A 25,512-nucleotide genomic window follows, 5' to 3' on the forward strand; every position below is an offset into this window, starting at 1 on the left:
GATAATACCTACCTTGAGAGATGATAGGAGAATTAGATATAGCTATATGAAACATCCAATCCTTGTACTCAGAACTGAAATTAATTTTTCATAATTCAAACAATTATGGTGAAATTCATATTAAGTGTTATTATTTGCAGGAATGAAATACACCCACACTGATTCACTGGACCAAATAGAGATTTCTTAACCCTCCAAATAACACTTTCTTCTTCGTATTCGTTCAAAAAAAAATGCAGTTCCTGATTTTCTTTCCCTAATAGAAAAATCAATAAGTTAATCAGAGCCCAGAGTCAGAGCTGGTAAGGAGTTGAATGCACTTCATTCATTTTTGCCACTGAAAATTATGATTTGTACTTAAAGAATTCCCCATTATTACAGCCAGATGAGTATAATGGCCATGTTTGACTTTAACCAGATCAAGCTTTAGTTTTATAAATTCACTGAAATACCATCACACACCTTCTCATCCACCTCATCCCTCCCCTTAATAAATTCTATAGTTTATAGTTTTTATAGGGAAAGGGGCTTTGGAGAAAACTTGTACTTAATTTCACAATAAATATCCTTATAGTAAAAAGTCTCCATATTTATTTTTCCCCAACTTCTCAGTCAGGACGTTGTGAACACAGAAGGTAATAGATAATGCACCTTTGCTTGCCTTGTGAAATTTCATTTTAGATTAGTTTCTTGAAGAAACTACTTGAGGAAGTTACTGCCTATTTGTTTCTAGGACTAAAAAATATTAGGTTTTGAGGTCAGAATAATGTTTATCTTCTATGAAATAGAACTCTATCATATGCTGAAAATCTATTATAGTATGACAGAAAAACAATAGACCACTTTGGAAAAATCTACCCCTTTCTGTTACTCTTTCACTGGTAAGACTGGCTTAATTGAACTGTTTTTTGTGTTTCAGAAATGAGTTGGAGACTAAGAAAATAGAAGTTTAAAAACTCCAAATATGATCATTTTCTTGCTTTTTAATGTTTTTGTTGTATAAGTTTTCATTTTAATGTTTTTGTTGTATAAGTTTAAATTTCATCTTATGGAAAAACATAAGTTAAATTATCCTTACTGCTTTCATAGAAGTTGAGTTAAAATCTGAAATTATTCTAGATCAAAAAACAAATGAAGGCTACTTCTTCAGAATAAGGTATTTTTCTCAAAAATTAGTTAAGTTTTTATTTTTAAGCAAGCTATGTAAGAATTTATAATTTTTAGCAAAATAAGTAAAATAACTCTTAGAAAAGATATCAGGCACATAAATTTGTTAATAAAAACAAAACACCTTCTTTATCATGTTAGAACATTATACTTTCTATACATAATAGAATGCATATTTTTAATATTTTGAAGAACCTTCATACTGTGTTCCATAGTCTATTTTACAAGCCTAAATGTCCATCAACAGATAAATGAACAAAGAAAATGTGGTATATATGGACAGTGGAGTACTATTCAGCCTTACAAAAGAAAGAAATTTTGTCATTTGCAACAACATAGATGAACCTAGGCAACATATGTTAAGTGAGATAAGCCAGACACAGAAGAATAAGTACTGTATTATTCCACTTATGTGAGGTATCTAAAATTGTCAAACTCAGAGAAGCAGAAAATAGAACAGTATTTGCAGGGGCTAAGGGGAGGGGAAATGGGGAATTGTTCAATGAGCATAAAGTTTCAGTTATGCAAGATGAGCAGGTTATAGAGAACTGCTGTACAAGATGGTGACTATAATTAACAATGCTGTACTGTTCACTTAAAGATTTCTTAAAAGGGTAGATCTTGTTAAGTGTCCTATACACACACACACACACACACACACACACACACACACGAACGAAAAAATAAGAGTAGCTGAGATCTATAAGCACAAGGCTTTGTCACCAGTCAGACCATGCCTCAACAAACAAAATATTAAAAAGCTTCCTATGTTAAGACTATGGAGTAGACTTTAAGTCATACTTTGGATACAGTTTCATAAAGGTCTTCCCCTTAATAAATTTAACCATGTTATCTACAGTTTTCTCATCTTCCTAAATTTGGTATTTAGATACTGAATTTTAGAAGATATATCTTCTTTGGCTCTGAGTCCTTTTTATTTTTCAGATCCCAAGTATTTGTGGCAGCCACATTAGTGCCTATTTCCTGGAATTGTGATTGTCCCATAAATTTGCTACTATGCTGTCTAATGACATAAACTATCTAAATATGAGTAATTTGTTTCAGAGTACCCTCTGTTATATATCTGTTCTCCTAATCCTTTTCTCCATTTAAATGATAGGCGGCTGAGAAACACAACTCACTTTCAGAGTTGAGTGGGCTAAACGACATTTATGACTTGAAAAAAAAACACTTTCTTCTTTAAAACAAAGAAGGCATATTAGTTTGGCAATTGCAACTCTAGAATCAATTTATGAGTATGTAAGGAACTACTCCAAGAATTGACTAGAATATACCTAGCCAAACTTTATCTTTAGAAATTATCCCTCAGTGAGATTGGATCTATTTTAACATTTTTTAACTGTTAATAATCCAAAATGCAAATACATACACAATGAAAATACAAAAAAAAGAAAATAAAAATCACACAAACATTGTTCAAATTTTCATGTTAAATATTAACAAAAAATTGGGCATTGCTTCGAATTAGTTAGGAATGATCAAAATAGAGCCCTTCACTGGAATTATAAAACAGAAAATTTGAGAAAAATTTAGATCTAAACTGGATGAAATTGTTATTGACCTTTAATCACTTACTCCTAATATAACCTGGAAGTATAACATGACTTGAATTTTTTTCAAATATTGGTATATTAATGATGCCCTCTGACTTCTAACGTAGTACATTGCATGCTAGGTCACAAGTGTTTCCTGAGATGACTGAACCGTATCAGGCTTCATCTTCCAGCACTGATACACCATCCTGCATATTGCTCTAGGTGAGGTCCTCTGTTCTCTGCCAAAAGTCACATTATTTTTGACACAAGCTTCAGCTGCTTCACCAAAGAGCTGAAGAGTAGAGTCAGAGCTCCATAAAAGAGATGATTTGTAAAGTCCTGGAAAAGGTGATGCTTTTAACTGAATTCTCTCTCCCACTTCGGGCTTGGTATCCCCCACATTTAGTTTAGGCACTCTTCCTATCATGATCTCCTGAAACTATTGACTCAAAACACCCTTGATCTACATAATTAGATCTTGTTTACCATACTTGGAATCAATATATTGAAAAATAATGTCTATATTTGCTCTTAAATCTAGTTGTTTCTTTTAGAACCAGGAATTCTGTACTATTTTGTGTTTTGTTTTTGTTTGGTTTTTGTTTATTGTTTGTTTGTCTTGAGACAGGATCTAACTCTATCACCCAGGCTGAAGTGCAATGGTACAAACATCGTTCATTGAAACCTTGAAATCCTGGGTTAAGTGATCCTGCCACCTCAGCTTCCCAAGTAGCTGAGACTACAGGCCCATGCCACCACACCCAGCCTGAACTATTTTTTAATAAAGGAATAAAACTTTTTTCCAAAACTTAACTGTTTATTCCACTTAAATGCACCCACTTTCTTGATAGGTGATTACATCTTGTTCCTGATCATATGTTACTTGCCTTTGATTCCTGGTTAAAGTCAGGTGTTTCAATGATAACAGCAAAAGTTGGATTCTGAAAGTTAAGCAATAAACTACATATAAGTGGTCCATAAGATTTATAAAACCCAGTCAATATGGCCAAGGAAAATTGAGGTTACTTCTGTAAAGATAATAAGTACTCTGTTCTGAATGTACTAACAAATCAAAGCTCCAGATATTTTTGTTTATGGAGAAAAGAGGGATAAAAGAAAACTTACTGTGAGAGCTGTAATTCCAAAAAATAAAGGTGTCACCTGAAATGCTATTGCTAGTAGGAACATAAAATTTAAATATACTTCCTAATAATGTTGCCTCTTAATTTTAGTAGAAATGCATTCAGATTCTTTTTATCATAGTAATAAACAAAAGACATGGGATATCTGTGTTTAAACCACCTTAGCTTAACACAATTTGTAATGGCCATCATTAGGAGTTTATACAGAGCCCTGTTTTATGTCAGCCACGCTAAGATAATGTAGCTCGGGGTGCTATATCCATGGTCTTTGAAATGTGTGCATAAACAGACACTTTTTCCATGTATCTGTTTTGTCATTTATTTTGCTGTGTAAACACTATTATGAAATTTAGTCTAATCTTTTTGGGTTAATTCAAACATTTTCACTACATTCAGATAAATGTAACCAAAGCCAGATGTTGGTCTCTGTACTAAGAGGGCTCACTTAATGTAAACATGATTCTACTTCCTCCATTTCTTTTTTTCAGTCCAGATGTTGAAGTTGTTCAAAATGCTTTCCGTTTGCCTCATCACAGACCTCCCAGAAATCAAGCCTCCTTTCCAACTGATTTCTGCATGGGTGTCCACCTTGAAGTTCCTATTATGCCTCACAATCTCGATAATAATGTTACAAGTGGCCCCATTCAATCTTGACAGAAACTCCAAGAAATTCATCTCTTCATTATCAGCTGTCTTCTTTATGCGTTCTCAATTCAGTAGACACTTTTTCAAGCTTCATTTGCTGTGCAGAGTTCTGCTACCTACCCTCTCACTTCCGAAAAGAAACAAGCCCTTAATGGATTCTGCTGACTCTCCATTCATTTTCTAGACTTCATTGGAGATGGCCTTCTTTAGACTACAGCCTCTTTCGGACTACCTTCACCATCCTTTATTCTGTCATTACTCCATCATATTGGTCTTTCAATCTGCATTTCCACCTTCTCTCACAGTCAGTTTACTATCTCCCACTTTTTGTATCAGTCAGTATTCACACCTCACATAAAAACGTATATGCATTTGTTCATGCTTTGTATTTTCACTCTCCATGTTTTCGTTTGTTTGCCAACTCTCAATTTTTCTTTATTGGTGTAACTTAACTCTTTGGACTACAGTGTTTTAAAAATGTAGAACTACAATGTTTCTAAGAAAGTACCATAGAATGACAAGAGAATTTCACCTTTTACAACGACTTGTCTCATACATTGCTTGTCTCTCAGTGCATTATTTGCCATAGGCATTTATAAACAGACTAATTTCTTTACCATTATGAAGTCAAAGACAGTTTTTTTCTCTTCTATGTGCCTCTAAGAAAGATTGATTAGCATGTCTTTTTTGATGAAATGTTTCAGCCCTAGGATGACCTTAATGTGCTTTTATCTTGCTTTGCTGCTAATGTCTTTTATATTTCTATAGTTTTCTTATTAGTTAAGTAATCTTGAATGTATGAGGATAGACAAAGAAATTGAATGTTATTTTTTTGTGGATTCTCCATGATTCAGCCAATATATTATTTCCAAGTTTAGTTCAGAAGAATAGATTTAAGCAAAATATAGAGAAATTTAGTGAACTTAAAATTTCAGAACCCATTCAGCATGAAAAACAGAGAAAACCTCAACATTTCTTGTATTAAAATAGTTTCCGCTTCTAGGAAAAGGGGAGGTAGGAATTTAAATGTTGACACATAAAATACAGCACTGATTGTTATTATTTAAAAATGCAATCACTATCCTAATGTTTTCCTGGAATAGACTTAAATAACTGGGTTAACATAATTGTACTGTTCTACTTTCTGAATGCCAACTTTGACATTTCTGTATGAATCTAAATTTTGAACCATTTTAATTCATACACTGTAATTTTTGCACGTTGCAATTTTAATTGGGAAGAAAATTAGAGATTATCTAGTTTAATTACTCAATTTTAAAGTTGTAGAAACTAGGAACTGGAAATAGTACATTTAAATGACTTTAATCAAGCTGCATATTTAGTTAACAGCAGTACTAGGGCAAAGAGTCAATTTACTAATCCTCTCAGAAAAAAACTATTTCTGTAATATTAGCTAAAGATTCAGTATTCACACTGGTTTCATGCTTTGTTTGCTTCATCTCCCTCTGCCCATTCTGCACAATTTACCTGTACAAGAACAATATTCCTTGCACACATTTTTTACCCTATTCTCTTCACTTGGACTGCCCTTCTCCCCAAAGCATCCTCACAGGCTACTACTCTTCCTTTGTTATCTACCATGTCTCTAATCAGATGTGATCTTCTAGATAAACTTTCTCTGAATTCCCTAAGACGATGTAAGGGCATATTCAACCATTTTGTATTTCCATCACACAAATTATCATATTTCCTTTCATATCTACCCCTAGATCTGTGCTATTCAATATGGTAGCCACTAACTAAACATGTCTACTGAGCATTTGGAATATAATTAGTAGAAATTGGGATGTGCTGTGAGTATAAAACACACATTGTATTTCAAAATCTTAGAATAAAAAGGAACCTATAACATTATTGTGTGAAATGATATTTGAATGTATCAAGTTAAATGAAACATATTAAAATAATTTTACCTTTTTCTTTTTCGTCTTTTAAAAATATGGCTACTAGAAAATATAAAAGTACGTATGTGGCTTATATTGTTTTCCTATTGGACAGCACTGCTATAGAACATAAATTTATTAAAATTAGCCCTTTAAGTGACCACGGTTTTGGGTTTTTTTTAAATTATTATTGTACTTTAAGTTTTAGGGTACATGTGCACAACGTGCAGGTTTGTTACGTATGTATACATGTGTCATGTTGGTGTGCTGCACCCATTACCTCATCATTTACATTAGGTATATCTCCTAATGCTATCTCTCCCTGCTCCCCCCTTCCCACAATAGGCCCCAGTGTGTGATGTTCCCCTTCCTGTGTCCAAGTGATCTCATTGTTCAATTCCCACCTATGAGTGACAACATGCGGTATTTGGTTTTCTTTTTTTTTTTTTATTATTATTATGATACTTTAAGTTCTAGGGTACATGTGCATAACGTGCAGGTTTGTTACATATGTATACTTGTGCCATGTTGCTGTGCTGCACCCATCAACTTGTCAGCACCCATCAACTCGTCATTTACATCAGGTATAACTCCCAATGCAATCCCTCCCCCCTCCCCCTTCCCCCCTCCTCCCTCCCCATGATAGGCCCCGGTGTGTGATATCCCCCTTCCCAAGTCCAAGTGATCTCATTGTTCAGTTCCCACCTATGAGTGAGAACATGTGGTGTTTGGTTTTCTGTTCTTGTGATAGTTTGCTAAGAATGATGGTTTCCAGCTGCATCCATGTCCCTACAAAGGACACAAACTCATCCTTTTTGATGGCTGCATAGTATTCCATGGTGTATATGTGCCACATTTTCTTAATCCAGTCTGTCACTGATGGACATTTGGGTTGATTCCAAGTCTTTGCTATTGTGAAGAGTGCCACAATAAACATACGTGTGCATGTGTCTTTATAGCAGCATGATTTATAATCCTTTGGGTATATACCCAGTAATGGGATGGCTGGGTCATATGGTACTTCTAGTTCTAGATCCTTGAGGAATCGCCATACTGTTTTCCATAATGGTTGAACTAGTTTACAATCCCACCAACAGTGTAAAAGTGTTCCTGTTTCTCCGCATCCTCTCCAGCACCTGTTGTTTCCTGACTTTTTAATGATCGCCATTCTAACTGGTGTGAGATGGTATCTCATTGTGGTTTTGATTTGCATTTCTCTGATGGCCAGTGATGATGAGCATTTTTTCATGTGTCTGTTGGCTGTACGAATGTCTTCTTTTGAGAAATGTCTGTTCATATCCTTTGCCCACTTTTTGATGGGGTTGTTTGTTTTTTTCTTGTAAATTTGTTTGAGTTCTTTGTAGGTTCTGGATATTAGCCCTTTGTCAGATGAATAGATTGCAAAAATTTTCTCCCATTCTGTAGGTTGCCTGTTCACTCTGATGGTAGTTTATTTTGCTGTGCAGAAGCTCTTTAATTAGATCCCATTTGTCAATTTTGGCTTTTCTTGCCATTGCTTTTGGTGTGTTAGACATGAAGTCCTTGCCCATGCCTATATCCTGAATGGTATTACCTAGCTTTTCTTCTAGGGTTTTTATGGTATTAGGTCTAACATTTAAGTCTCTAATCCATCTTGAATTAATTTTCGTATAAGGAGTAAGAAGAGGATCCAGTTTCAGCTTTCTACTTATGGCTAGCCAATTTTCCCAACACCATTTATTAAATAGGGAATCCTTTCCCCATTTCTTGTTTTTATAAGGTTTGTCAAAGATCAGATGGCTGTAGATGTGTGGTATTATTTCTGAGGGCTCTATTCTGTTCCATTGGTCTATATCTCTGTTTTGGTACCAGTGCCATGCTGTTTTGGTTACTGTAGCCTTGTAGTATAGTTTGAAGTCAGGTAGCGTGATGCCTCCAGCTTTGTTCTATTGGCTTAGGATTGTCTTGGCAATGCGGGCTCTTTTTTGGTTCCATATGAACTTTAAAGCAGTTTTTCCCAATTCTGTGAAGAAAGTCATTGGTAGCTTAATGGGGATGGCATTGAATCTATAAATTACCTTGGGCAGTATGGCCATTTTCATGATATTGATTCTTCCTATCCATGAGCATGGTATGTTCTTCCATTTGTTTGTGTCCTCTTTTATTTCACTGAGCAGTGGTTTGTAGTTCTCCTTGAAGAGGTCCTTTACATCCCTTGTAAGTTGGATTCCTATGTATTTTATTCTCTTTGAAGCAATTGTGAATGGGAGTTCATTCATGATTTGGGTATCTGTTTGTTACTGATGTATAAGGCGGCTTGTGATTTTTGCACATTGATTTTGTATTCTGAGACTTTGCTGAAGTTGCTTATCAGCTTAAGGAGATTTTGGGCTGAGACAATGGGGTTTTCTAAATATACAATCATGTCATCTGAAAACAGGGACAATTTGACTTCTTCTTTTCCTAACTGAATACCCTTGATTTCTTTCTCTTGCCTGATTGCCCTAGCCAGAACTTCCAACACTATGTTGAATAGGAGTGGTGAGAGAAGGCATCCTGTCTTGTGCCAGTTTTCAAAGGGAATGCTTCCAGTTTTTGCCCATTCAGTATGATATTGGCTGTGGGTTTGTCATAAATAGCTCTTATTATTTTGAGATACGTTCCATCAATACCAAATTAGTTGAGAGTTTTTAGCATGAAGGGCTGTTGAATTTTGTCAAAGGCCTTTCTGCATCTATTGAGATAATCATGTGGTTTTTGTCTTTGGTTCTGTTTATATGCTGGATTACATTTATTGATTTCTGTGTGTTGAACCAGCCTTGCATCCCAGGGATGAATCCCACTTGATCATGGTGGATAAGCTTTTTGATGTGCTGCTGGATTCAGTTTGTCAGTATTTTATTGAGGATTTTTGCATCGATGTTAATCAGGGATATTGGTCTAAAATTCTCTTTTTTTGTTGTGTCTCCGTCAGGCTTTCATATCAGGATGATGTTGGCCTCATAAAATGAGTTAGGGAGGATTCCCACTGTTTCTATTGATTGGAATAGTTTCAGAAGGAATGATACCAGCTACTCCTTGCACCTCTGGTATAATTCGGCTGTGAATCCGTCTGGTCCTGGACTTTTTTTGGTTGGTAGGCTATTAATTATTGCCTCAATTTCAGAGCCTGCTATTGTGACCACGGTTTTTAATTTATATACTCAGCACCTAAGCTTTAGCAATTAGCTAATGATCAGCATGTATTTCATGCTGACTCACATAGTTTCAAATGTTGCTTGAATTGCTGAAATCACAAAGTAAGACATGAAAGGTAGGTTTGAAACCCACGTCTGATTTATCCTGCAATTTTTTTTAACCACAAATCAATTTATTCCAGTGTGTGGCACCTTGTTTTTCCAAGCTACATATGACTGCAAAATTGAATTACTGTTTCTGTTAAAATGATTGGTCACCTCAAAACAAGCCAGTCTTGCAACTCAAAATAATTCCCATTGTATGTACAGCTTAGCTAGGATCTACATTGTTAAGTATACTAGAGGGATTTGATACTTAGGACAAGGAAATAGAAATATAAACGAATTATAGCCACTTTAGCGTTCTTTCTGACTCATAGTGTAAAGATAATGAGGCTATATTATCTGGTTTCTTAGTACTTCTGCAGTGCTACGTTATATGCTGAAAGAAAGGACACACTCCTTGGAATATTATCATCAATGGACATCATACTTACTACACTTGTGTTTTTTAGTAGACTTCATTTTTAGCAGTTTTAAGTTTAGAGAGAAAAATAAGTGAAAAGTACAGAATGTTTCTTTATCCAAAGTTTACCCCATCACCATTTCCTGTTTCCCTTATTAACATATTATAAGCCACAAGAACTGTAATAAATAAGTTTCTGTTCTGTACAAATTACTCAGTGTAAGATATTACTATGATACCACCTTATAATGTTTTCCTTTCATATACCGTGCTTTTGGTCCTTTGGTATTGTATCTGCAATAACATCACCAAACTCAGGCTCATCTATACTTTTTTCCCATTATCTTCCAGGAGTTTTATAATTTTGCATTTTAAATTTAGGTCTCTGATCCATTTTGAATTAATTCTGGTGAAAAATGTAAGGTCTGTGTCCAGACTGGTTTTTTTGTTTATTTGTTTGTTTTTGCAAGTGAATGTCCAATTGTTCCAGTATTGTTTGTTGAAAAACAATCTTTTCTCCATTTATTTGCCTTACTGTTTCCCTGGAGAGAAAAGCTGAAGGTCCAAGGGCCATGTAGACCAGAGAAAAGACTGCACATTTAAAGACCTCTTGAGGCTGCAAAACTGGCAAATGCAAGTAGGTTATCTCAAGATATGGAATAGAACTGAAACGTTCAACTTGAGTTCCTACACTGGAACCCCAGATGGGCAGTACCAGTAGTCTGAATGGGTCTTAGCTGGTGGTGAAAATTATTACCAATTCATATTATGTAGTGACTACTTCTCTCCCATCTGTACTTGCATGGAGATGAGATCATGGAAGACTCCTTCAGATGACTCCAGAGATGAGTCTTTGATTGCTACATATTGTACGTATGCCCACTAAAACAAAGGCCAACATAGTCTTCAGCTTTCTAGTGATGATCAACAAGGAAGCTGGTAATCCACTCCCACCACTAGTCCAAGGAAAAGAGAGGGAGGGAGAAAGAACTCAATAGGTTGAGAAAAGGAGGACAAATAAAATAATTAGAGCAGGTTGCTTACATTAAGTAAAAATAGATGGACTGTAAGAAGAAGAAAACATTAAAAATCACAGAAAAATACTTCAATGTGATATAATTAGAGCTCAAAATAAACTTTCTGAAACTAAATGTCAGGATTTCTAAAGTAGAGTTACTTAATAAAACAAAAATACAATGGTGACTGTGGAAAATTAATTATGAAACAAGTAAAAGTATATAAATGTGAAATAATGAGAGGAAAAATTGTAGGGGAAATATATTCATGAACATTTAAGTAATAAGCAAATACTTTGCAAATTATAGTTAGTTTAAGAAAAAAGGAAATAAACAGATGGGGGAGAATTAAGAATCAGTGAAATAACAGAAGCATTCCTTAAGGGCTTGAGTTTTGTTCAAATTCAAGATAACATGGAGCTCCTAGAAAGATTAATGGAAAAAGAAAATCACTTTGATATAGCATAGGAAAATTACTTAACTAAAAGAAAATCTTACAAGCTTTCAAACAAAACAAATTACTTCTAAAAGAACGAGAATAGGCTCTATCTAAGGAAAATCCCAAGAGGTATGTTTTAACCTCGCAGAAATTAGAAATAATAGATCTCATCTCAAGCCAGGTAAAGAAAAAGAGTTGTAAAATAATATTAGATAACAGATTATTAATATAAATGGGTGTTCAGTGAGAGTTGGAATCATAGCATTCCTGTCAAGCAAGTTTCTCTGAATTTGGCAACCTATACTGTAATGAACAACCTGGTAATTATCAGATAAAAGAGGTGTGGGGCGATTCCATGGGATTGTGTGGTGGGGAGTAGAGATGGCATAAAAGTACCATATGAATCTGTTCTTTATGTCTGTGCAAGGAGACACCTATGAACTCTTGGTGAGAGTGCTTTAAATTTATTTTAATTAAAAGCATATACAACTGGCTATGACAACTACAGATTAGAAGAAAAATACTAGTGATTTGCATACTTAAAAAAAGAACAGGTATTCCTCTCTTACTACTTTCAAAACGATATATGCTCTTTGGTTACAACTAAAGCCATAAATTAAGTTTTCAAAAATTAGAAACTTTACAACCTAGATTCATATGCCACAATACAATGAATCCAAAAATGTTACCATGTGTCCATTATAAAATCCCTCAGAGGCTCCAACTTCTTATTGTTTTGAGCTTCTCATTTATATTTTTCCTCCTTTGAACACCAAGTATTTTAATGTTATTTACAATATTTGGGTACTTTTTATTACTACTGTGCTTCATGTTTCAAAATTAGGGTTATCCACTAAATTGTATCCAATATGTTTAATCGTATGCATTGATTTAATTTGATTATTTCTTCTTTGATTTAGTGATTTTCTTCTTAGCTCTGTGTATCCTTTTGTAAATTTGGAAGTTCTATTTTGCATGTCCATTTATAACTCAAGGTTAGCAAACAAAAGAAAACAGACAAGAAGACTGAGTAATTTTGAGGTATAAAGTAATATCAGATCCAGACAATTTGTTGAAGATAATTGACATTGTAAAGAATAAAAGAAGTTCATCATTTCCTAATATCTTCTTACCAAGCCTGCTGCACGGTCTACTAAAGAATGATTTGATTTTCCCACCTGAACCACTTCGATGTCTCTACTGTTTTGGTCTTTTCATAACTCACTGGCTTGCTCCTTTGAAGCTGTCTGCCTCACTTAACTAATTCCTGATGTGATCATTTCATACCTGGTTCTTTCCCATTCTGAGATTTTAATCTTCCCACTCCAATTTTGCTCCCCAGTTTTTGTCACTTGCCCCAAGGTCTGGGAACTGATTTCACTCAACCTTCCTGTGGTTCTCTGGCATTCAATTTCTTTCTGCTATTTCTTGATCAAAATGTTCTTACCAATGCAAGAGAACAATTGAAGGATTCTTTATTTGATAATCTTGCTCTCACTAATAGTGTTTCCCTAATAATGACAGATACCATCATGCAATTTATGAAGAAGGTAGAATTAGTTGAAAAACTGCAGCGCATGTTATTTATAACATTAAGAATAAAATACATTACAATAAATTATTTTTGAGCTGATAAATCTCACAATGAAGATGTAGAGGACCAATTGAAACTCAACGTTGTGCTTGTCTTTAGAACCTGAATATGCAAAGCAAATGCCTTATTAGATGAGACTTTGATCTTTTTTTCCTACTTGTATTTAAGGAGATTGAGTTTTTCTGTGTTAAGTGCATCATCTTTGTTTTCAAATATTTTGTCTTTCATTCACTGGTACCGATAGGTAGGAAGTTGAAGTTACTATCATTACTTAAAATCCACGACTTACAGAATGTTGTCCTTGTTAAATTGCATGGGTTAGACATTTTCTGAGCTGTAACCTTCATCCTGTTCAATTGAGTTGATTAAAACAAGTTGTGTGAAAATTAAATGCAAGAAATATTTAATAACAAAAAGACAATGATAGAAAATGGACAACCTGTAGAATTTTAAATGTAAGGATTATTTAGTACATAGTTCATATTTCTCTGAGGGTTGAATTTTTTCAGCACAATAGGTACATGTTTCCAAAGAAGATGATTATATCTAATTTTATCTTTAAACAGAAAAACATGTTTCTTTTCCTTATCTCTTTTTATATCATTATGGATAATACTTGTATTAGTAATAAAATGAATAAAATCACATGACATTCAGTTAAGCTATGGCAGGCCATCAGTTCTATTTAAAATATGTCTCTATGCATTTTTTAACTTTGCTACGAGAATTTAAAAAATTATTTAGTACATTAGAAAATTGCTTCACTAAGTGTTAGTTACTAAAATCCAGAAGTGTTAAATGTCTGAGATGCTCTTTAAGTTTTAGAGAGTCGCTGAGGCAGCAGGGGAAATCTGCTGAAGTAATTGCTTTTCTCTCTTTATATCTCTAACTAAATCTCTACTCAGATTTTTCTTTGTGATACTGGCTTGTGGTCAGCATATACCACTTGGCCAAAAACATATTGTAGCTTAGGCAATTGCTTATCTTCTCTGATTCTCAGTTTTTTCTTATAGAAAGGATGGATTTGGGCAAGATCTCTGGGGTACCTTCCGACGCTTAACATTTTCAGACTCTATGACTCATTGACTCTCATCTCATTCCCACATTAGCCCTGGGGATATCCTCTGGTGCATGTTTGCACTTCCTCTTCTTGTCATCTCTTGGTGAGTTCTCAGATAATACAGATATTGTTAATGTCAGCCTGGATATGATACAAAAAGCACAAGGACATAATCACTAGGAGAAATTTTGTGTAATAACACTAAGCTCTGTATAGCTCATACACTGTATACTCAGTTTAAAATGTTAATTTATTGAGAAAATGAAGATGTGTGTAATGAAAAATACAATTATGAATTAAACAAGATAAAGAAGTATCCTTGTTTTATTTGCAGAAGTATATTTCAAAGAACTCTGTATCACTTCAGTTATATGCAATGAAGTTATTTCCCATTCTCACTCTTAGTCCATATAAACACTATTGTGATGTTTATTAAATATGGCATTATTTTCAAATTAGAAAATGTAGTGTATGCCATGTTTTCTTTGTTGCTTTTCAGTGGAAAACAAATTGCTGAAGCAGCAGATTTCATTTAGGTGCCTTTCTTCCTAACCTCTTCCACAGAAAAAGATCCACAACACTTCAATTCCAACACAAATACTTTGCAGTCTTTCCTAAAAGCATTCACTTTGTCATTCTTCTCTATTTTTCATAAAATTATTAAGCCATTCAAACATTCCCAGAATCCAATGACCATGGTAATGTTTTTAAAAAGATAGGTTATTTTATTATCAATAACATAACATATTATATTTGAATATACAAAGGGCAAGTAAAACATGACAGTATTTTATCTATCCAAGTTTCTGTGCTCTGGAACAAAAAATCAGCTTTTTAATCAAATTCTCTGTTAACTACATATTGTAGACAAATAGAAAAATATTTGCTTAAACATCAGACAAAATGCAAATATATAGCATTTGCATCTTTAAAAGTCTCAAGGAGCTTTGATTTTTCTCATTGTTTAAATAGTACACAAATATTTTAAAATATAGTCAGTTTTCTAAAATAAAATTGTTATTTAATAGGTTCCTTTGCTTTCATCACAACATCATCTCCATTTCCTTAGCCAAATAATGCATAATTGACTATATTTTCTTCCAGGATGGCAGTTTTTTATTGAAGTCATGCATTGGCCAGCATTTTAACCCAATAATCTAAGCTGAGAATGGAGCATGGCCTATAGCATTAAGTGAACTTTATTTAAATATTGATTCTTCTTCTTGATAGTGTGACCTTGGTAAATTACATTAAATTCTATGAATTCCATTCCCTCTTCTTTAAAATTGAAGATCTACTTGAGAGTTGATGAGAACTGCATATTCCGAAATGTTTTTTAAACTACAAAGAGCTATGCCAAGGGTAGGATTCTTCAGTGAGAAAATGGAAAATGAAATGTTACCCACATCATATTTTCCTAAATAAACCGAAGCCCATGTCTGGAACTAGATCCAGGTCTGGGTTAAAATCCAATTTCTAACACTCATTCTTTAAGTTAACACAAGCAAATCATAGTATCAGCTTTCTCAGCTATCTAATGGGGATTAAAACAATGCCATCATCATGGGTTTATTATAAAGATTAAATGAGAAAGTGTAAGTTAAGCACCTATCTTAATGCTTGGGATTAGTATGTGTCCTATCAATGTCATTAACTAGGATGTAAAGAGGAATATTGTGTGTATGAGGCCTCCTCTGTATACAGCAATGTGGTAAATTGATAATAGATATATATGCTGAAACACTGGAGAATGCAAAACTCAATCTTCCCAGCCACAGGGAATTACATAACCTTTTACCCAGTTGTTTAGATAAAGTAACAAGCAAAACTAAAAGCATATTATTTGATTTTTCTCTTTACTCTCGACTGTCATATCCCATCTCATCTATCCAGTCTTTCTGATTTATGAACAAATTGTATTTTCAGTTGTTATGTCTTTGTTTACTTCTATGCTACCACTCTAAAGAAGCCACCATCAATGTTTTTAATAAGCTAATAGTCTCCAAAGTAAATGTATTAATCTTCTTTGTTTCCAACCCAGATGTATTCTCCTTTGAGTAGCCACAGTTACCTTTGTCAGGAAGTTATTGCCTAAATGTAGAACGAAACAAAAACTCTTTTCTGTGTTCTAGAGTTCTCTCTTATTCTAGCTCCTGTCTATATCTATAAGGTCAATTTAGCCCACCACCCACCTTCTTCATTAAGTCCTTGCAATAATAGTGCACTTGAGGGCTGTTGCACTTGATAGCCTCCTTGTTCGAATCATTTTCCCATAGTTTCATGCCTCCTTCTGCCTACTACCCGGCTCCTTCTCATGCTTTGTATGTCCACACCAGTGTCACTTTCTCAGACAAGCTGTCCTTGAGCACTCCCATAAAAGCAGCTTTTGATGGGCTGCTTTTATGGGAGAGCTCCCCCATGTTATCCTGCTTATATCCTCCACTGAATTTATCTGTTTACCATAATCTTTTTATTTATCTCTATGAATGTTTCTGATCTGTTCTTGCTTGTCTCCCTAACTCCCAGAATTTCATTTACATGAGAGTGGGGTGTCCGCCTACTCCTTGTTCAGAACTATAGCTGTAGCCTGTTTTTTCAAAAAAGGAGATTATTATTAATATATGCTCATTAAATACTTTTTAATGATTAATGAACTGAATGGATTAATTCAATAATGAAATTCACAAAATGCAGTCTATGTTTTTCTCTAAATAGTCACTTGTCTCTTTGTTAAGCTACTGGATTTGAGCTGGGCCTAAGATTTTAAATAACTAATTCAAATGCCACTTCTGTAAGGTTCTAATTAATTGGAAATGAAATCCGTTACTTTCTCCTCTACTTCCAAAGCAGTAGTATGTTATTCCTCATGTTATATAACAGTTCATCATTGCATAGCTACTTTGAAGAGTATCTCTTTCTCCAACTAGATTACTGACAACATACAGACAGAGAGTATATATTTCCATCTCTTTATGTCTATCACCTGGGCCTAGTGAATGCTTAACAAATGTATGCTGAATTAAACTGAATTATTTCCATGATTCATATGATCTGCAGTCAAAATAGTTGAGAAGAAAATGCAGAGGGAAAACTGGCCACTGAAGTAGCTCATGTCTCCATGGAGTGTTCCAATCAGCTTCAGCCTCAGGCCCATCAGGAATTGCACACTAATTCTGACCAAAGAAAAAAATCTGGACCAGAAGATGCCTGGAAATTCATCTGATCCCATCATGTAAATTGTGCCTTAAATAGAATATCAGATTCACTATGCAATCAAGGAAACTGGCAATTTAGCAAAGTTGAATTAAAGTTTTAGGTTTTATTCAGAAATGTGATGTCAGATGGATATAACTTACAAAGTGTTTTTCTTCATGTTTTTTTCCCTTTATAAGTGACGCAGAAAATGTATTTTTACTTATGTTTTTGCATCCAGGGTATCAGTAATACTCAAGAATAAATACAGTCTTTTGAAGTGAAGTGTGAGGCAAATCTAAGTCTAGAATTAGATTTGAAATGGAAAATGACATAGTTTCTTTTCTTTTTCTTTTTTGAGATGGAGTTTCGCTCTTGTTGCCCAGGGTGGAGTACAATGGCGTGATCTTGGCTCACTGCAACCTCCGCCTCCTGGGTTCAAGTAATTCTCCTGCCTCTGCCTCCTGTGTGGCTGGCATTACAGGCATGCGCCACCATGCCTGCCTAATTTTGTATTTTTTGGTAGAGACGGGGGTCTCCATTTTGGTCCGGCTGGTCTCCAACTCCTGACATCAGGTGATCTGCCCACTTCAGCCTCCGAAAGTGCTGGGATTACAGGCATGAGCCACCATGCCCAGGCAACATATTTTCTTAAAAGTAGTCTCTTCCACCGTTTTGGAAATCTAAGTGTCACCTCTAAAATGTATTGGTTCAAGGAATGAGATTCATTACAACCATACTGAGATATGTTTTTATCATATATATATATGTCATCTCTTTGACAGAAGTTTTTACCATTTCCAAGAGATAAAACTCCTACACATAAATTATTAGAAATTATAAAAAGTAACTGTAGCATCCTTAATAAGTGCTATTCTAATTATTTTCTTTTTTATGCAATGGTGAAGACTACTTAAAATAAAATTTTTAAATGACAGATTTTTTTGCCCCTTCCTGTAGCTATTTCAGATAATGAAATTAAGTAGTTTTTTGCATGTTTTTAAAATGTAATATTTTCTTTGACTTCAGACACTATTTCAAAAATCAAAAATTTGAGAAAATACACATACGCTGGGATGGTTCTGTTAGGCAATGATAATGTGATAGTTAATGTTGAAAAATATGCTGTCTGAGTGTGAATGAATAATGTTTAATGTGAAGCCAACTATTCAAAATAACAACTTAAAGGTGAAAGCTTTTTGTTGATAAGACCAACTCTTGATATAGCCATAACTTAAGACAGTTCTTTCTTTTAATTTTCCTCAGGTTATTCTGTGTCTCAGACCACGCATCACTTTATTCAACCTTTTTCTAAGTATGTTTTGTAGACCAAAAATTCTGTGGGATTTTCCATGGAAAAAGGTTTACATGGTTCAGTAGATTTGGGAAGCCATACATTGCATATCCCCCCCACCCCCTTGAGAATTTACATGCACAAGGTAAAGACTCTCCAGTGTCCAAAAGCAATGTTTAGCCTAGAATTTTTAAAATTCATTTGACCACAGTACTGTCTTACTTGTGATGTCTGTTAAAAGTCATAGAAACAGTTTTCTTCGGTCCTTGCCTTGTCATAATAGCTATGAATATTATATGAATTAAGATTTTTGCTGGCTATAATCAATTTTCATGGCACTTATTCTTAATAAATCGGATTCACTGCCACCTCATAAAATGGGAATTGGCACTTCTTGTAGACTTCTAAGTACGCATACAATGTCTTTCTTATTTATGTATCAACATACGCCTCTATATGTTTTTAGCGAGGCGATACACATAAAATAAATCCAAGATATTTCAGAGTATTCATTCTCCATTTTAAATTTGTATTTGACAAACTGGTGTGCCTGAACAGAGCTAGAAATTTAAAGTGAAAATCAGAAATAAATTCAATTAGATAAGGATAAACAAACATTGACCTAAAGTCATGAAGAACATGAGGAACAATGTAAAGGTAGAGGCTGCCCATGCTAGTTGCTGGTAAATTTTGTTCTTCATTAATTTTAAAAAAGGCACAGAATTGTAAACCTGCTCTCAGATCATTCAATGAAGATGAGCAATTAAAACAAGCCTTTCTGCAAGCTTGCATCACATCTACCCATCTCTGCCTCTGGTCCCACATGCTCCGACTTCTGTGTTTCTTTGAATAAACTGAACATGATTGTATCAAAATTGTGATCTAAATCCCATTTTCTCTCACCTTTTCAAACTATCATTACATCATCTCTCTTTAGCACCATCAATTTTTCTCTCTCTTCTGGAACATCCCTTGGATTGCTATTATTACTCCATCTTAAAAAAAAAAAAGAAAAAGAAAAAAGAAAGAGACAATGAGAGAGAAAAACAACCAAATTGAAAAAAAGAATAGTCCCTTGATCCAACATTCCTCTTTAGTTTCTGGCCTACTTTTCTGCTTCCCTCAGACAAAAAACAAAAACAAAACAAACAAAAAAACACTAGAAAGAGCTATTTGTAGTAGTTGTTGTTTTCATTTCTCCTTCCTTAATTCATTTTCAGAACCCACAAAATTTAAGCTTCCTCCTCACTATCGTCAAAGTCACCAGTGACTTCCTTATTATTTAGCTCAGTATGGCCCCTTGGCCCCTCTGGAAGTCCTCAGCACTTGTTTCTATAACTTTCCTTCCCTATCCTCTTCTCTTCCAGTCGCACTGGCCCTTTGCTGGTCCTCAAATGTGCTAAGCCTCCTCCCTTCTCATGGTATTTGCAACTAGTGTACTCTCTGCCTCACATTCTCTTCTTCAGATATTCTGAGCCCACTCTCCCACTTTCTTTAGGTTTCTGGATCAAATGTCACCTTATTAGTGAGACTCCCCTTTACCACTTACATAAATTAAGTGCCATGCACCTTGGTACTTCCCATTATTCTGTCCTCTGATTTTTCTCAGCAATATTTATCAATTGAATAAATAAACATGAAATAGCTGTTCATTTGCGTTTGTCTCTCATGCACTTTACATCTATAAGGTGAGTTAGGCTTCGCAGATATTTTGTTACTCTGTTCTTAGCTACTGCCCAATTGTGAAATAGAGCCTAACATGCAGTAGGAACTTATTGCATGTTTGCTGATTAGATGAATGTGAGCACTTATTCATCTGGTATGTATGAAAATGTTGAGCATTAAATAACTAAATTATTAGGACGATACAGGTCTACTGATCTTTGTAATAGTGCTAAAATGGCTGAAAGTACCAGGACGACTTCTTCGTGGATGGCTTTGAACTACTCCTAAAAGTTTGGTAGGATGTCTACACATGGAGATTTTTGGGAATTTCAAGCCCATAATAAACAAAGAACCAAGGTAGGAAAGTATTGAGGAAATAATGGCTAATATGTATTTTTTCTATAGCAAGGGGTAGGATGATTAGGAAAGAAAAGAAGCAGGTAGAATATATTGGGGGGAAAAGTAGCCCAAGTAGCATAAATTATATTTATGTATGTGTTTATATATACAGATATATAATATGTGCATATATATGTATGTATGTAGGTGTATATATATATCCTGCTGTAGCATATGATCTTCAAAACAGTATGGCGATTCCTCAAGGATCTAGAACTAGATGTACCATATGACCCAGCCATCCCATTACTGGGTATATACCCAAAGGATTATAAATTATGCTGCTGTAAAGACACATGCACACGTATGTTTATTGCGGCACTATTCACAATAGCAAAGACTTGGAATCAACCCAAATGTCCATCAGTGACAGATTGGATTAATAAAATGTGGCACATATACACCATGGAATACTATGCAGCCATCAAAAAGGATGAGTTTGTGTCCTTTGTAGGGACATGGATGCAGCTGGAAACCATCATTCTTAGCAAACTATCACAAGAACAGAAAACCAAACACCGCATGTTCTCACTCATAGGTGGGAACTGAACAATGAGATCACTTGGACTCGGGAAGGGGAACATCACACACCGGGGCCTATCATGGGGAGGGGGGAGGGGGGAGGGATTGCATTGGGAGTTATACCTGATGTAAATGACGAGTTGATGGGTGGTGACGAGTTGATGGGTGCAGCACAGCAACATGGCACAAGTATACATATGTAACAAACCTGCACGTTATGCACATGTACCCTAGAACTTAAAGTATAATAATAATAAATAAAATAAATTTAAAAAGTCTCTACTTATTTACATTTCTATTTAAGATTATTCCTTCTACCTGGTAGGCATTCAATAAAACGTTGGTACATGCTATGGTTTGAATGTGTCCCCCAGATTTCCTGTGTTGGAAATGTAATCCTCAGTGTGTCAGTATTGAAAGGCCTTTAAGGGGTGATTGTATCATGAGGGTTTTGCCAAGCGTGCAGAACAGCAAGCAGAATGGGGATTCATGAGCTGATGTTTAGAAAATCAAAACGTAATTGATTAATGGATTATTATGAGAATGGAACTGGTTGCTTTATAAGTCAAGGAAGAGAGAATTGAGCAATCACATTAATGCATTCAGGCAGGCCCTTTGCCGTGGGAGGCTCTGAGTCTTCTTGGGACTCTGCAGAGAGTCCCCATGAACAAGGAGGCTTTCACCAGATGTACCTCCTCAACCTTGGCCTTCTCAGCCTTCATAACTGTAAGAAATACACTTCTTTCCTTTATAAATTATCCACTTTCAGGTATTCTGTTATAATCAACAGAAAACAGGCTAAACAGTGCATTAATAAAGGAAGGCAACTTTAGGACTAAAAATACTGAGCTAAAATCTTGATTTTATTTTTTAAATTATACTTTAAGTTCTAAGGGTACATGTGCACAACGTACAGTTTTGTTACATATGTGTACATGTGCCATGTTGGTGTGCTGCACCCATTAACTCGTCATTTACATAAGGTATATCTCCTAATGCTATCCCTCCCCACAATGGGACCCGGTGTGTGATGCTCCCCTTCCTGTGTCCAAGTGATCTCATTGTTCAATTCCCACCTATGAGTGAGAACATATGGTATTTGGTTTTCTGTTCTTGCGATAGTTTGCTGAGAATGATGGTTTCCGGCTGCATCCATGTCCCTACAAAGGACACGAACTCATCCTTTTTAATGGCTGCATAGTATTCCATGGTGTATATGTGCCACATTTTCTTCATCCAGTCTGTCACTGATGGATATATAGGTTGATTCCAAGTCTTTGCTATTGTGAATAGTGCCGCAATAAACATACGTGTGCATGTACATTGAGGATTTATTATGACGGTTCTTTAATGCTGATTGGTTTGAGTTTATAGATAGGAAGGGAAGCCTAAACAAAATGTTTGAACTCGATGAGTTACAATCCAACTTGAACTTCAGAGAGCTGAATCTAGCATCACAGATTTTATTACAGCAGGGAGATTTCAGGATAGGGAGGCAAGGTGGGAGATAAATCCAATAGGTATTTCTGACTGACTAGGAGTTAATGAGTATGTGAAGTGGAGTTGAACAAATGAAGAGGGAAATGAGGGGCCAAAAATGAGGTTATTGTTTAGGTCTTGGTGATAAGACAGCAGTTTATATGTTTAAGGAACCTTCCTATAGAGTGTTTAGTCATGGCAACAGGATTTTAGACAGATTTAAAGAATGGTGGAGCCATTGCCAGAAAAGGTAAACATGAACTTTATTTTTTTGGTAAAGGATGATTGGAGGTTTAGACACCTGAGCCGAGGGTGCTTTTGCCATCTAGGTAGAGCTTTTTAAGAAACTACTGTTAAAATATGTTTGGATTTAAGGGAAAAAGTCAATGCTACAGGTACAGATTTTGGATTCAGCTGCAAAAAAATGAATGATTATTCAAATTGTTCTCTTTATGATAGAGTGGAGGTAGGAAGAAAAATTTCCAACAAACTAGCTTTTGAATTCATGTAGTTGTGATCCGTCAGTGAAAATCTATAATAGGAATATAAGTAGGAGCTTAAAGAAAATGAATCAAGAGAACCTATGAATGAAGAATTAGCAAATTTTGAGCTAGAGTTTAAGTAGCAAATACAATCAAGTAACAATCTCCACATAGGGAAAGAGCTTAATAATATTATGGTAGTAGTCTTTCTAGGATTACTACAGGGTGAACTTTTTATTTGTTATACAAGATGAGCCACTAAATATGAATTCATGTTAGCCAATATTCACTGGGCATTATTTTCTGCCAAGTACTTAAAAGTTTGCTAAACTGATTTCTATATCTTAAGATGTTTTCTGTCTATTTATCAGAAATATAAAAAGAAAAGAATAAAGACATGTATTGTTTGTGATGCTAGAAACATCTATATATTCCATTAGGTACAACAATGAGCCACTGGTTGGTTTGGCTCCTGGAGGTAAATGTGAAAATTCAGAAGGGAGGTGTTAAATGAGTTCTCTTAATCAAGGAACATGCCCTCTCATCTGAACCCTCCACAGATAGGAGAGGATGTGAATAGGAAAGCATGAGAAGGGCTTTTCTGAAAGTTGTAGCTAACTGTAAACAAAAACTCAGAAAAAAAATTTAAGAGAACTTCTAGCATATTGCACAAATACAGCATGGATTACATTGGCACAAGAGGAAGCTGAATCAGAGATCAGGACTTCTGTCATGAGTCTTTTTCTACCCTGATGATGAAGAGTTAGAGCACTGTCCTTTAAGGAGAGGGCTTTAAACAGAGGAGAAACAGGATCTAATTTGCACTTTATAAATATCCCTGGCCTCAGTGCAGTGAGTAAAATGGTGGCAGTGGTGGAGTGGCAGGGAGGAGCCGAAGAATTGGGAAGGGAATTGCAATAATCCAAAAACCCAGGAAAGAGATTAGGGTCATCTCCTCTAGATTACCTGCAGTGAGACAGAAAGTAGAGAGGTTTCAAAAGTAAGTTCACTGAATTTGGTAATTGCTCAGATGTGAGAATGGAGAATGATGCAATAACATTTAGCCTTCCAGTTTGGGAAAAAAAAAAAAAAAAACATATGTACATAGAGCTGAAATCTACAAGATAGGCAAAGTGAGGGCAGGAGTATATCTGAGAGAAAAAGTAATGAGATTCCTTTGGATATGTGGCATGAAGGATGGTTATAACCATTCAAGAGAAGGTGCTCACTGGACTGGTATAAAAGGGATTTGGAACTCAGGAAAGAGATCAAGACTGAAGATTATGGAATTGATATAATTTAAATAGTTATGAGGTCTTAGCAGGAGATGAGACTGACTTTAGGAAGCGTATAGAGGGGAAAAAAAAAGATAGAACCCTAAGAATAGAAAGGTTTCAGGAGCACGCAGAGGTATCTAAAAAGAAACTGCCAAGGCGATGGGATAATGAGCAAAACTGGGATCCATAAGGTGATGTTTAGAAACTGAAAGGCATAAAGATGTTGAAGCAATCAATTAAAGTGATGAAATAACACTAATTGAAAATGTGTGGCAGTATAATTATAGCAGTGGGTGATGGGGGGGAGTGAGGAATTATCTAGGGAAGAAAATAAGCCTAATTCTGACTATAGCAAATCTTTAAGTTAGATGAAAATATAATGTAAGTTTATATAGATATATAGCTATAGCAAATGATGGCCAGAAGGATAGATAGGTAGGTAGACAGAGATGCCCATTCTACTGTATGTCCTCACACGTGTTGATGGCTTCGTAACTGTGTTTACCACTCCCTCATTTTGCACTGCAAGTTATCTGAACAGACTTGCCTTGTCTATTCCTTATTGCATCCTGTGATGTGTAATAATAATTCATACCAGTAACTGTAAAATAAAAAATTTTGAGTGATAATATATTGAAATATCTAGAATGTTTTATTAAAAATTAATGTTTTTGACATTTGGGATTCATTTTCAAATTTTAGCCCAAAAATTTCATATTTTGGTTATATACATGGGAAAAGTTGTATAATGCAATTCAGAACTTTGTTAGTCCAATATAAACACAATTTGGGTCCTTTTACTTTTTGGAAATTTTCTAAATGATGATTCATGCTTTGAGATGCTCATAGCAAAAACCACAAATTATCTGTATTCTAGCATCACTGATACCTCCAACACGGGGTGCATTTCTACAGCACACCTGGCACTTTTGAAAATGTTACATCACATCTAAACAATTTTTTTGAATTCCATTCCTATGGAATCACTGGTGCAGAAG

At 35.0% G+C, this 25,512-nt stretch overlaps 1 protein-coding gene across 1 annotated transcript in view; it reads left to right on the forward strand.

Annotated features, from left to right (window-relative positions):
* Positions 1–25,512, forward strand: part of GPC5 (glypican 5) — a 1,454,359-nt gene that overhangs the window by 1,310,977 nt on the left and 117,870 nt on the right. The window lies entirely within an intron of this gene.

This window comes from Macaca mulatta, chromosome 17 (assembly GCF_049350105.2).
Source record: "Macaca mulatta isolate MMU2019108-1 chromosome 17, T2T-MMU8v2.0, whole genome shotgun sequence".
NCBI classification, from domain to species: Eukaryota; Metazoa; Chordata; class Mammalia; order Primates; family Cercopithecidae; genus Macaca; species Macaca mulatta.